The sequence below is a fragment of the Furipterus horrens genome, unplaced genomic scaffold (genome assembly GCF_987537825.1).
Source record: "Furipterus horrens unplaced genomic scaffold, mFurHor1.1.pri manual_scaffold_1, whole genome shotgun sequence".
NCBI lineage: Eukaryota > Metazoa > Chordata > Mammalia > Chiroptera > Furipteridae > Furipterus > Furipterus horrens.
The window spans coordinates 107,706,454-107,720,820 of record NW_028327171.1 but is presented as its reverse complement, the minus strand read 5'-3'; positions in this window follow the sequence as shown (position 1 = coordinate 107,720,820).

Here is a 14,367-nt window from a genome sequence, read left to right as displayed (position 1 = left end):
TAAGTATCTCCTCATCTGTGAGATTGGCTATCTTCTCGTCACTTAGTTTTCCTACTGGAATCTTGATCCGTTCCCCCTTTTGGGCCATACTTCCCTGTCTCCTCATCTTGACAGGCTTCTGTGTTTGTTTGCCTCTTTGTCTTAGATAGAGCTGTTGCACCTGTTATGTTGTAAGGGGTGGAGCCTTAGGTATTCATTTGGGAGACCCATTTCACCACGTTGTGGTGCTGTATGTGGGGGAGGGGTCTTACTCAGCACTCGCCCCTTTTCCAGGCACTTCTCCCACGTCCGTATGGGACTGGCATCTCTCTAGCTGCTGCTCTGGCCCTCATTCCCAGAGTGGGTGAGCCTGCAGACATTCTAGGACCATGGGGCCCTTTAAACTAGTAGACTCTGCTGAAAGACCAACAGTTTCTTCCTCCGCCCCAACCGCCACTGGTCTGCACAGTCAGAAGCAATGAGGCTTTATATTCCCTGGCGCGGGGTTCGTAAGTTGTGGGGTCTAGTCTGGTGCTGGGAGCACTCCCCAAGTGTCCCTCCCTAGTTTTTAAAATGTGTGACTGCGCTTTCCACCAGTCTGCCACTGCCACTGCCACTGCCGCTACCACACCATGTCCTTTCCACTCCAGCTCCACCCCTCCTAGCTGTCTGGATGAGTATTTCTTCTTTATATCTTTGTTTGTTGGACTTCCATGCAGTTTGATCTTCTGGAACTTCTGGTTGTTTCTAGTTTTGAGATAGTTGTATTTCTTCTTAGTTGTGGAGGGAAACACAGGGTGTCTGTCTAATCCTCCATCTTGGCTGCAAGTCCAAAAAGAACTATATTTCTTAACAGATTGATCTCAGAAACCATGTTGAATGAAAGAAGCACGTTATTAAAGGATTTGATAAGAATAGTATTTATATAAATTTTAAAGCCTGGAAAATAATACTACAGGGTGGGGTAATAGTAGGTTTCTGGTTATGAATATGTGAAAACACAGTGTATTCTTACATTATTACCTATTAATTATTGTATTATTTTCCATAAAAACAACTATAAATCCACTTTTGCCCTACCCTGTAAATAGTGTTTATGCTTGTATTGTCCTTTTAGGAACCCATGCAGACATGCTTGGGATTGATAAACAGTGAGTTTATGTTTGCGGTTCTCTCTAGGGAGAAAGGAAAGGGCATGAAAATGGGAAGAGAGAGTTAACAAAGAACTTCAAGTATATCTGATGTTCTTTTTAATAAAGATCTGTTTGTCTCTAGTTTAGGAATCTTTCACCATTAAAAGATATTTTATCCTAAATGTAATGAGGTGTCCTGGATTGGATCCTGGAACACATAAAGGACATTAGTGGAAAAACTGGTGAAATCCAAATAAAGCCTAGAATTTAGTAAATAGCAATCTGCCGATGTTGGTTTCTTAGTTTTGACAAATATACTGTGGTAACATAAGATGTTAACATTAGTGGAAATTGGATAAAAGAACTCTCTGTATCATCTTGGCAACTTTTCTAAAAATCTAAAGTTTTTCCCAAATAAAATGTTTATTTTAAAAAGTGGAGGAATGGATTTTATTTTTTTAAATGGCCCTCACATCTATTTTCCCTGATCCCCACCCTCCCCACTGTCTACCCTGAGCTCTCTCCCTGTGTGGATTCACTTCAGACAGGTAGGTCCTTGTGGTCAGTCCTTCTTGGATTTAATGCTTCTGGTTTGGTTCTGCACATCTATCTGCCCTGCTTCAGAACACTCCTCGAGGACAAGATTAGTCTCTGCAAAATCTGATTTATTCTCATCTTATGGGTTGTTTAGTACTCAGAGATCTTAGAGTGGGAGAGGGCCCTAACAGAGCACTCTGTTCCACCCCTTTCCACAGGGATATAAGACAGGGAAGTTATTTCAAGAGAATCAGGTGCAGACTAGAGAGGCTAAGAAACTCAGTGAGCAGTGAGGACTGGAACCCAGAAGTTTTACCTCCTAGGATGATCTTTGTTCTCTCCTCATAATAGAGACATGTGAGGTTGAATAGCCTCCCTTATTTGTTTGAGGAGAAGATTTATATATATTACCCAGGAATGGTTTAGGCGACAGAGACACTGGAGCTGGAGAGGTCAAGGTGGTGTTGGTGCAGTTTTTGTTTCTTTGTTATGAATCTTCTTAGGATTAGAGACTGTCTACCACTGAGAGCAGCATAGGCTGGCGTGAGGGAGGGAATCAGAGTTGTAAAATGCATCTTGTCCCTCAATCCTTACCACAGCCCTCTGGATAGATGTAATTGCTCCCATTGTACAGATCAGGTAACAGGCTTAGAAAGATTAAATGTCTTCCCCAAGGCCATAAAATTAATAAGAGGTAGGCCTATTGTGATGTTGTGATAAAATAAATTTGCCCATGGTTCCTGGCAGTAGCCCCTAAATCCTTTGTAATGTCTTATGTGATAAAAACTGCAGGGTGTCTTGCATTCTGAGCTCCAGAGCATAAAGATGAAATGGGTAGCGGATTTTTTTGTTTGTTTGTTTTTGCCTCTTTCAACCACATCTGAGTGTACAGGAACTAGGTGATTTTTGGAAAGCCCCTAGATAACCACAGGATGAGACCTGATTGCCAGGGGAACGAACCAGGTGATCAGAGGGTTGTAACTTTCAGTGTCACCTCTTTACCTCTTGGGAGGGGACAGGGGCTAGAGACGGACTTAATCACCAATGGCCAATGACATATTCATTAATGCCTATGTAATGAAGCCTTAATAAAAACCCAAAAGGACAGAGTTTGGAGAGCTTCTGGGCTATTAAACAAGAGTGCATCCATGTGCCAGGAGGGTGGTGCACCCCAAGCTTCTGTGGTTGAGCTTTTTCTGGACCTCATTCTATGTATCACTTCATCTGATGTTCCTTTGTGTTCTTTAGTATCCTTTGTAATAAACCATTAATCTAGTAAATGAACTATTTTCCTGAGTTCTGTGAGCTGTCCTAGCAAATTGTTAAACCCAAGGAGTGGCATGTCTGATTTATAGCTGGTTACACAGAAGTACAGGGGACGACCTGAAGTTCTGATTGGCATCTGAAGTTGGGCAGTCATGTTGGGTCTGACACCATCTCCAAGTGGAAAGTATCAGAACTGAATTGAATTACAGAACACCTAGCTGGTGTCTGAGAATTGCTTGGTGTGAGGAAAACCTACACAATTTGGTGGCCAGAGTAGAGTGTTGTCACAGAGTAGAGAAAAACAATGGAGAGTTTTTCCCTTTACAGTTATTTTATAGGAAGCCAGGGCTGACTCTTAAGAACTCATGATTAAGGAAGACCCTTCTGAAGGCAGGAAGGAGAAATTCCCCAGAGTTGACTGCTGCTTTTAGAACAGCTGGGGCTGGGAATGATGTAGAACATGAGCCAAGACAGAACAACAGCCTGGAACAGGCTGAGAAGATTTTCAGTGGTGGGGGGTGGGGGACACACATCAGGCCTGCCAGGGTTATGAGCCATTGCGGATTCTTCCTTCTGGAAAAGAAAAAGTCACGTAGGTTGGCTCCCCACGCCTCCCACCCCTCATTTCTCTGTTCCAATCCTGCTACAGGGCCCATGCCAGCTAGCCTTCCTGGGGAGGCCTCCTTAAAACCAAGGTCCTCAATTTGTCTCTATTTAGTTGGTGTGGAAGAGGCTTTTTGTAAAGACTGGAGAGGACTCCTCAGGGCTTAATTGAAGTGCTGTGGGTAAAAATAAACTGTAAATCACTATATAAATGTGGTTGTTGACTGAACAGAGTGTAAACCTGGGAGGTTTGTGGGGGCAAAGGGGGAAAGTGCCCCTTGAGAGAGGTCTCCCAGGAGAATATGAGATTAGTTGAGGTTCAATGAATTCCTTTGTTGGTAACTCAAGAAGCATATTTGCAGGGATAAGCCCCCTCACTTAAAGCGGAGCATCCCAGACTTGTCGCCATAGTGACTGTGCTCAAACAGAGGCTTAAAAACCAGAAAACACCAAGTCAGAGGGATTCCTTTGGAGCCATGATTCTCCAGTAAAGGATTCAGCTATTGTGCGCTATGGAGGAGAGCGGGCAGGGAGTTTGAATACTTTCCCTTCCTTCCTGTCTCTTGCTGTGGGGCTTTTGTTTGGGTTTTTCTCTCTGGATTGATGTGGCTTTTGGAAAGTGGTACCTCCCTGTAGAAGGAACTAATCTTCATTAAAACCTATCTCAGGAGATGGAGGCACTAATAATGAACTATCCAAAAAAGAAATTAAGAAAAAAAAATTCATTTATAATAGCATCAAACAGAATACTTAAGAATAAATTCAACCAATTTCAAACCTGTACTCTGAAATCTGTAAGACATTGATGAAAGAAATTAAATAAGACACAAATAAATGGAAAGATATGTACTGTTCATCAATTGGAAAAATTAATATTGTTTAAATGTTCGTACTATCCAAAGCGATCTACAGATTCAGTGCAATTCCTATCAAAATGCCAGTCACAGAAATAGGAAAAACAATTCTAAAATTTGTATGGAATCACAAAAAAACGGGGATAGCCAAAGCAATTATGAGAAAGAAGAGCAAAGCCGGAGGCTTCATAATTCCTGATTTCAAACTATATTACAAAGCTATAGTAATCAAACAGTATGGTACTAATATAAAGACAGACAATTAAGTGGAACAGAATAGAGATCCCAGAAGTACACCCACACTTATACAGCCAAGTAATCTTTGACCAGGTGTCCAAGAATACACAATGGGGTAAAAGAGAGTCTCTTCAATAAATGTGTTGGGAAAACTAGATATCCTCATGGAAAAGAATGAAATTGAACCTTTTTACCATACATAAAAATTAAATCAAAATACCTGAAACTGTAAAACTACTAGAAAGAAACATAGGAAAAAAGCTCCTTGTTATAGATCTTGGCAATGGTTTTTTGGATATGACACCAAAAACTCAGGCAACAAAAGCAAAAATAAACAACTGGACTACATCAAACTGAAAAGCTTTTGCACAGCGAAGTAAACCATCAACAAAATGAAAAGGAAACCCACAGACTTGGAGAAAATATTTCTAAATCATATATCTAATAAGGGAGTAATATCTAAGATATATAAGGAACTCATACAACTCAATATTAAAAAAACAACAAATAATCTGATTGAAAAATGAGCAAAGGATCTGAATAAACATTTTCCCAAAGAAGACATTTAAATGGCAAATGGATATATGAAAAGGTGCTCAATATTGCTAATAATCAGATAAATCAAAATCAAAACCACAATGAGATATTACCTCACACTTGTTAGAACTGACATTTACAAAGTATCTTCTAGTACACTGTTTTGGTAAATTGTCTCCCATGAAAGCATCAACAATTCTTCCATTCCTGTACTTCCATTCCTATACTCATGTCACTCAACTCCAACTATATCAGAAATTACAATAACTATGAATATATCAAATTTCCTAGCATAAAAACACAAACACACATGTAATATTTACTTATCATTTTATTATCTGTAGGACATTAGCAATATCTCCTCTTTTAATCCTGACCATTTTAATTTGTATCTTATTTCTTTTTAAAATCTGCCTACTTATGTTTTTATTTGACTGCTAGGACCTCCAGTACAATGTTGAAAAGTGATGAACTTATTTCCAAATTCAAGGTGAAAACTTCTGATATTATAACATTAAGTATAATGTTATCCTAGATACTTTTTCTAAATATTTTGTCAGATTAATAAAGTTTATATTTTGAGTTTACCAAGAGGGCTTTTTAAAAATCATTAATGATTATAGGATTTCATTGTATTCTTTTTTTGAATATAGTAAGATAACCAGCTCTTCTTAAAAAATTGATTTTGGCCCTGGCTGCTGTGGCTCAGTGGATTGAGCATCGGCCTCCAAGCCAAGTGTCGCTGGTTTGTTTCCCAGTCAGGGTACATGACTAGGTTGCATGTCAGGTCCCCAGTTGGGGGCATGAGTGAGAGGCAACCACACAGTGATATTTCTCTCCCTCTCTTTCTCCTTTCCCCTCTCTCTAAAAATTAAAAAACAAATAAATAAATTATTTTTTTTTAAAATTGATTTTGAAGAGAGAAGAAGGGGAGAGAGAGAGACAGAGACGGAGACAACAATTTGCTCTGACCAAGGGTTGAACCCACAACCTTGGCTTATTGGGACAATGCTCTAACCAATTGAGCTACACAGCCAGGGCCAAGATGCCTTTTAAATTATCTTGTTTTTGTTCATTATGGAGATGTTTTTATTTATTTTTTATTAGATTTATTTGTGTGACATTGGTTAATAAAATTATATTGGTTTCAAATGTACAGTTCTATAATACATCATCTGTCTATTGCACTGTATGACATCTTCACCACCCAAAGCCAAGTCTCCTTCCATCACCACTTATTACCCCTTTAGCCACTTCTAACTCCTCCAGCCCCCTTTTCCTCTGGTAGTACTGTTGTCTGTGTCTATGAGGTATTTTTTTTTATTTTGTTTTTTTATTTGCTTAATCCCTTCACTTTTTTCACCAGCCCCCCATATTCCTCCCCTCTGACAGCTGTCAATCTGTTCTGTATCTATAAGTCTGTTTCTATTTTGTTTATTAGTTAATCTTTTCATTAGATTCCACAGGTGAAATCATATGGTATTTGTCTTTCTCTGGCTTATTTCCCTTAGCATAATACTCTCCAGGTCCATCCATGCTGTCATAAAAGGTAGTATTTCATTGTTTTTTTGTATAGTCAAGTTGTATTACATTGTGTAAATGTATTGCAGCTTTTTTATCTAGTCATCTACTAATGGGCACTTGGGCTACTTCCAAATCTTGGCTATTAAATATAATACTGCAATAAACATAAGGGTGCATATATATTTTTTTGAATTAGTTTCTTTGGTTTCTTCAGATATATCCCCAGAATTGGAATCTCTGGGTTGTAGGGAAGTTCCACTTTTAATTTTTTGAGGAAGCTCCATACTGTTTTCCATAGCGGCTGCACCAGTCTGCATTCCCACCAACTGTGCACAGGGTTCCTGTTTCTCCACATCCTCACCAATACTTGTTCTTTGTTGATTATTTTGCTTTAACTTTTTAATGCAGTACACCCAGTTCATTTAAATATTTAAAATTGAATTTATGGGGTGACACTGATTAGCAATTATACAGGTTTCAGGTGCACAATTCACAACACATTATTTATATACTGTACTGTGTGTTCACCACCCCAAGTCAAGTCTTCTTCCATCACCATACCCTCTTCTATCTTCCCCCACCCACTGTTGATTTATTGATGATGGCCATTCTGACAGGTGTGAGTTGATACCTCATTGTGGTTTTAATTTGTATTTCTATGATGATTAATGATGTTGAACATTTTTTTATTCTATTGGCCATTTGTATGTTTTCTTTGGAGGAGTGTCTATTCAGGTGCTTTGCTCATTTTTTTTTCTTTTTTAAATATATTTTATTTATTATGTTGTAACAGTAGTCCCAATTTCTTTTTGCCCTCTGCTTCCCTCTGCCTAGTACCCCCTTTCCCTCCAGCAATCCCACCCCCCTTAGTTCATGTTCATGGGTCATGCATATAAGTTCTTTGGCTTCTTTCCTGTATTATTCTTAATTTCCCCCTGTCTATTTTGTACCTACCAGTTATGCTTCTTAATCATTGCACCATTTCTTCATTTCTCCCCCTTCCCTCTCCCAGCTGACAGCCCTCCAAATACTCCCCATACCTATGATTCTCTTCCCACTCTGGTTGTCTGCTTAGTTTCTTTTTGTTTTTATCTTTTTAGGTTCTGTTGTTGGTAGTTGTGAGTTTGTTGTCATTTTAATGTACATAGTTTTGATCTTCTTTTTCTTAAGTAAGTCCCTTTAACATTTCATATAATAATGGCTTGGTGCTGATGAACTCCTTTAGCTTCACCTTGTCTGGGAAGCACTTCATCTGCCCTTCCATTCTAAATGATAGCTTTACTGGATAGAGTAATCTTGGTTGTAGGTCCTTGCTTTTCATCACATTGAATACTTCTTGCCAGTTCCTTCTTGCTGTCAAAGTTTCTTTTGAAAAATCAGCTGATAGTCTTATAGGCACCCCTTTGTAGGTACCTCTCCGCTTTTCTCTTGCTGCTTTTAAGATTCTCTCTTTCTCTTGAACCTGTGGCATTTTAATGATGATGTGTCTTGGTGTGGTCCTCTTTGGGTCTAGGTTGTTTGGGACTCTCTGTGCTTCCTGGACTTGTATGTTTATTTCCTTTTCAAAATTTAGGAAGTTTTCCTTTATTATTTTTTTACATAAGTTTTCAATTTCTTGAGCTTTCTCTTGTCCTTCTGGCACCCCATATGATTCGGTTGTTGGCATTAATAAAGTTGTCCCAGAGGTTCCTAAGTTTCTCCTCATTTTTTTTCCATTCTTGTTTCCTCATTCTGTACTGGTTGACTGTTTTTATCTTCTTCTTTTTTTTAATATATATTTTTCCATCTTTATCAAGATAAAATTGACATATAACAGATCTATCTGGACAGAGAAGGCTGATCACTTAAAATGGAACACCATTTTATTTTTTCTCTTCTTTTTTAAAAAATATTCTTTATTGATTATGCTGTTACAGTTGTCCCAATTTCTTTTCCCTTTGTTTCCCTCCACCCAGTCCCCCCTTCCTCCAGCTGTCCTTCCTGCTTAGTCCATGTCCATTGGTTGTGCATATAGTTCTTCTCAATATCTTCCTGTCCACTCCCTCCTACTATGCTTCTTAATTCCTGTACCATCTCCCTCCCTTTCCCCCCTTCCCCCTCCCTGTTGACCTCCCCCCATAATGTTCCCCATACCTATAATTCTTTCCCCATTCTCATTGCCTACTTAGTTTGCCTCTGTTTCAGTTCTCTAGCTTCGGTTGTTGGTTGTTGTGATACAGTTTTCATTTTAATGTTCATAGTTTTGATCCTCTTTCTCCTAAACAAATCCCTTTAACATTTCATACAACAGTGTTTTGGATCTGATGAACTCCTTCAGTTTTACTTTGTCCTGGAAGCACTTTCTCTGCCCTTCTATTTTGAATGACAGCTTCGCTGGATAGAGTAATCATGGTTGTAAGTTTTTGCTTTTCATTCCTTTGAATATTTCTTGCCAGTCCCTTCTTGCCTGCAGAGTTTCTTTTGAGAAATCAGCTGAGAGTTTTATTGGGACCCCTTTGTACATAATTCTCTTCTTCTCTCTTGCTGCTCTTAAGATTCTCTCTTTATCCTTAATTTTTGACATTTTGATTATAATGTGTCTTGGTGTGGTTCTCCATGGGTCCAGTTTTCCTGGAACTCTCTGTGCTTCCTGGACCTGTAATTTCATTTCCTTCCCCAAGTTAGGGAAGTTCTGCTTCATTATTTTTTCACATAATTTTTCAATTTCTAGTTCTTCTTCTTCATCTTCTGGCAACCCTATGATTTGGGTGTTGGCATGCTTATAGCTGTCCCATAGGTTTCTGAGCCTCTCCTCATTTTCCTCATTTTTTGTTTCCTCTTTCTGCACTGTCTAACTGTTTGTTCCTTCCCCATGTTCTGATTTGTTGATATGATCCCTGGTTTTCTTTCTCTCATCACTAGTTTCGTATGTGTTTTTTTGTTTTTGTTTGTTTTGTTTTCATTTCAGCAGGACTAGCCTTCCTTCCCCGTCTTATTTAAGATCTGCTGTTAGATCTGTAAGAATTTTTATAGCTAAGGCTCTGAACTATGTGTCAGAAAGATTTCCTATCTGCTGCTTCGTTAGATTAGATATTTGATGTCTGGTCAGCTGTGTTACTGGGATCTCTATCATGATCTCTGCCATCCTGACAGTTTTGTGTTTACCTTTCCTTCTTGGGCAGAGCTGTCACACCTCCTATGCTATAGGGGGCTGAGCCCTATGCACTCGTCACAACCGGGCGACCCTTCACACCATGCTATGGTGTTTTCTGTGGGGGTGGGGGACCAAGATGGATTCCTGCCGTTCACTCTCCACCCCCTCCGGGACTCACAGTCCAAGGCAATGGGGATCTGCCTTCCCCGATGTTGGAATTGCAAGCTGATGGGTCTGGTCTGCAGCTGGGAGTGCACCCCAGGCACTTCTCACCTCCCCTTAAATACAGGTGTCTGTGCTTATCGCCATCTCACCGCTGTCCCACCGCCATCGCCCCTGCTGCCACCACTAGCACAGCTTGACCTCTCGACCCTGGCTTCGCCCCTCCTACTTGTTCAGACGAGCTCCGCTTATTTATAACTTCATACGTTGGATTTCCATTTATTTTCTGGAACTTTTGGTTATTTCTGGTTTCGCGGTAGTTGTATCCCTTCTTAGTTGTGGAGGGAGACAGAGTGTGTTAGTCTAGGCTTCCATCTTGGCCGGCTGTTTTTATCTTCTTTTGTTCCAAATCATTGATTTGAAGCCTGGTTCCCTTCTCTTCACCATTGGTTTTGTGTGAATTTTTCTTCGTTTCATTTAGCATAACCTTCAATTCATCCCGTATGCATTTGCTGTACTTAAGCATATCTGTCAAGCCTGTGAGCATCTTTATCACCAGTGTTTTGAATTCTGTATCTGTTAGTTGGCTATCTCCTTGTCTGTTGGGTTGGCTGTCTCCTTATCGCTTAGTTCTCCCACTGGAACCTTGATCCATTCCCCCTTTTGGGCCATACTTTTCTGTCTCGTCCTCTTGACAGACTCCTGTGTTTGTTTGCCTCTGTGTCTTAGGTAGACTCATCACTCCTGTTACGTTGTAAGGGGCGGAGCCTTAAGTATTCATCAGTACAGGGTGACCCATTTCACCATATTGTGGTACTGTATGTGGGGGAGAGGTCTGAGTGGGAACAATGCCACTTGCTCAGCACTTGCCCCTTTTCCAGGAACTTTTCCCACTTCTATGTGGGACTGGCACCTCTCTCGCTGCTGCCCTGGCTGTTGTTCTGAGAGTGGGTGGGTCTGCAGACGTTTTAGGACCGTGGGGCCCTTTAAACAAGTGGACTCTGCTGAGAGACTGGCAGTTTCTTCCTGCACAGTCAGAAGCAATGAGGCTTGATTTTCCCCAGTGCTGGGACCGTGGGCTATGTGGTCTGGTCTGGTGCGGGGAGTGCTCCACAGGTGTCCCTTTTGACTTTTTAAAAGGTGTGGCTGTGCTTTCTGCAAGTCTGCCTCTACCACCACTGCTACTGCCACCACACCACATCCTTTCTGCCTTGGCTCCGCCCCTCCTACCTGTCTGGATGAGTATTTCTTCTTTATATCTTTGTTTATTGGGTTTCCATGCAGCTCAATTTTCTTGAACTTCTGGTTGTCTCCAGTTCTGAGGTAGTTGTATTCCTTCCTAGTTGTGCAGGAAGACACAACGTGTCTATCTAGGCCTCCGTCTTAGCTGGAAGTACCTTTGATTATTTTTTAATTGGATTGGTTGGGCCTTTTCTTTTGCGTTGAGTTGTATAAGTTCTTTACAAATTTTGGATATTAACTCCTTATCAGATATATCATTGGAGAATATGTTCTCCCATTCAGTAGGTTGTCTTTTCATTTTGTTGTTGCCTCTTTTGCTGTGCAAAGAGTTTTTAGTTTGATGTAGTCCCATTTGTTTATTTTTTCTTTTGTTTCTCTTGCCTGAGAAGCTATATCAGAAAAAATAGTGCCATGAGAAATGTCTGAGATATTACTACCTATGTTTTCTTCTAGTATTTTTATGGGTTTGAGTATTACATTTAAGTCTTCACTCTATTTTGAGTTTATTCTTGTGTATAGTGTGAGTCAATGGTCTAGTTTTATTTTTTTGCACGTGCCTGTCCAGTTTCCCAACACTATTTAATGAATAGGCTATCTTTACCCCATTGTGTGTTCTTGCCTCCTTTGTCAAATACTAATTGACCATAAAAGCATGGGTTTATCTCTGAACTCTCTTTTCTGTTCCATTGATGTATATGTCTTTTTTTGTGCCAGTACCATGCTGTTTTGATTATTATGGCCTTGTAGTGTAGTTTGATATCAGGTTATGTGATTCCTCCCACTTTATTATTCTTTCTCAAGATTACTGTGGCTATTCAGGTGTTTTGTGGTTCCATATAAATTTTTGGAATATTTGTTTTAGTTCTCTGATATACTCCATTGGTATCTTGGCAGGAATTATGTTAAATCTATAGATAGCTCTGGTTAGTATGGACATTTTAATGACGTTAACTCTTACAATCCATGAACATAGTATATGCTTCCACTTATTTGTATCTTTTACAATTTCTCTTCAGTGTCTTATAGTTTTCAAGTGCAGGTCTTTTACATCCTTTGTTAAATTTATTCCTATGTATTTTCTTTTTTTTGATACAATTGTAACTGGGATTGTTTTTCCTAGTTTCCCATTCTGGTAGTTTATTATTGGTGATTTCTGGATGTTTATTTTGTATACTGTTACTTTACTGAATTCACTTATCAGTTCTAGTAGTTTTTGCTGGAATCTTTAGGGTTCCCTAAATATAGTATCATGCCATCTGCAAATACTAATGGCAGTTTTACTCCTTCCTTTCCAGTTTGGATACCTTTTATTTTTTCTTTTTGTCTGATTGCTCTGGCTAGGACTTCCAGAACTATGTTGAATAATAGCGGTGAAAGCAGATATCCCTGTCTGGTTCCTGATCTTAAGGGAAACACTTTTAGTTTCTGCTCATTGAATATGAGGTTGGCTCATTGAATGTGAGGTTGGCTGTGGGTTTGTCATATATAGCCTTTACTTCATAGAAGTGGTTTCCTTCTACTCCTACCTTGCTGAGAGTTTTTTATCAGAAATGGGTGCTGGGTTTTGTCAAATATTTTTTGCATTTATTGATATGATCATGTGATTTTCTTCCTTTATCTTGTTTGTGTGGTGTGTCATGTTTATTGATTTCTGGATATTGTACCACCTTGCACCCCTGGAATAAACCCACTTGATCATGGAGTATGATCTTTTAAATATATTTCTGGATTCAGTTTACTAGTATTTTGTTGAGGATTTTAGCATCTATGTCCATCAGGGATATTGGCCTATAATTTTCTTTCTTTGGATTGTCTTTATTTGCTTTCGGAGTTAGAATAATGCTGGTCTTATAAAATGAGCTTGAGTCTTTCCTTCTCTTGAACTTTTTAAGAATGGTTTGAGAAGGATAGGTTTTATTCTTTGAATATTTGGTAAAGTTCACCTGTGAAGCTATGCACTTCAGGACTTCTGTTTGTTGAATGTTTTTTGATTATTGCTTTAATTTCACTAGTTGTAATCTGTCTATTGAGATTTTCTGATTCTTCCTGATTCAGTTTTGGAAGATTGTATGTTTCTAGGAATTTGACCATTTCATCCAGATTGTCCAATATTGGGCATATAGTTAACTGTTCATAACATTTTTTACACTTCTGTGTATTTTTGTGATGTCACTTGTTACTTCTCTTTTATTCTGATTTTATTTATTTGTTCTCTCTTTTTCTTGATGAGTCTGGTTAAAGGTCTATTTTATTTCCACTCTGATCTTTATTATTTTATACCTTGTACTAACTTGGGCTTTGTTTGTTGTTCTTTTTCTAGTTCCTTTAAATGTAAGGTTATAGTTGCTTATTTGAGATTTCTTTGGTTCTTGAAATAAGCCTGAATTGCTAACAATTTTTTTCTTAGATCTACTTTTGCTGTGTCCCATAGATTTGGGGTTTTTGTGTTTCATTTCTATATGTCTGAGGGAATCTTCTGATTTCTTTCTTTATTTCATTGTTAACCCATTTGTTGTTTGATAACATGTTATTGAGCCTCCATGTGTTTCTGTTTTGTTTTTTTTTTTAATATTTTTTATTGATTATATTGTTACAACAGTTCCAATTTTCTCCCCCTTGTTCCCCTCCACCCAGCACTCCCCTCCCCCAGTAATCCCCCCCCAAGTCCATACCCCTGGTTCGTAAAAATTAACTATCCCCCCCCTCTCAAATATTAGGACCCTTTGTAATCTTGTAAAGGACAATGGGCGAAGGTCTCAAGCTCCTCTAGCTGCTTCAAGCTGGACATGGTCGTCGTCCTACCTACCCTTGGGTCCAGAAAACCCCAATAAGAGTGGGGGTGTGGAGGGGAGGGTGGCCTTCCCACATGGGGAAGGATCGTGCAGACTCCAGGTTAGTTGGCTGTCTCCGGTCAACGGCGTGCTTGGTTTAACAGGCTGGTGTCCTTGTTGTGTTCTGGGGGCAACAGATTTGACGAAAAGGGTTAAAAGACATCATTCAATCCATAACTACTAGATGACAAAAGGCAGGGATTAATTTTTCAATGTTCCATATTAGGGAAAAAAAAAAAAAAAGGCTTCTTTGTAAGAAGGTGTGCTAGGCACATCTCGCCTGTCCAAAACCCTTTTGCCCATTATACTTAGTTTGTTTGGGCTGAGGT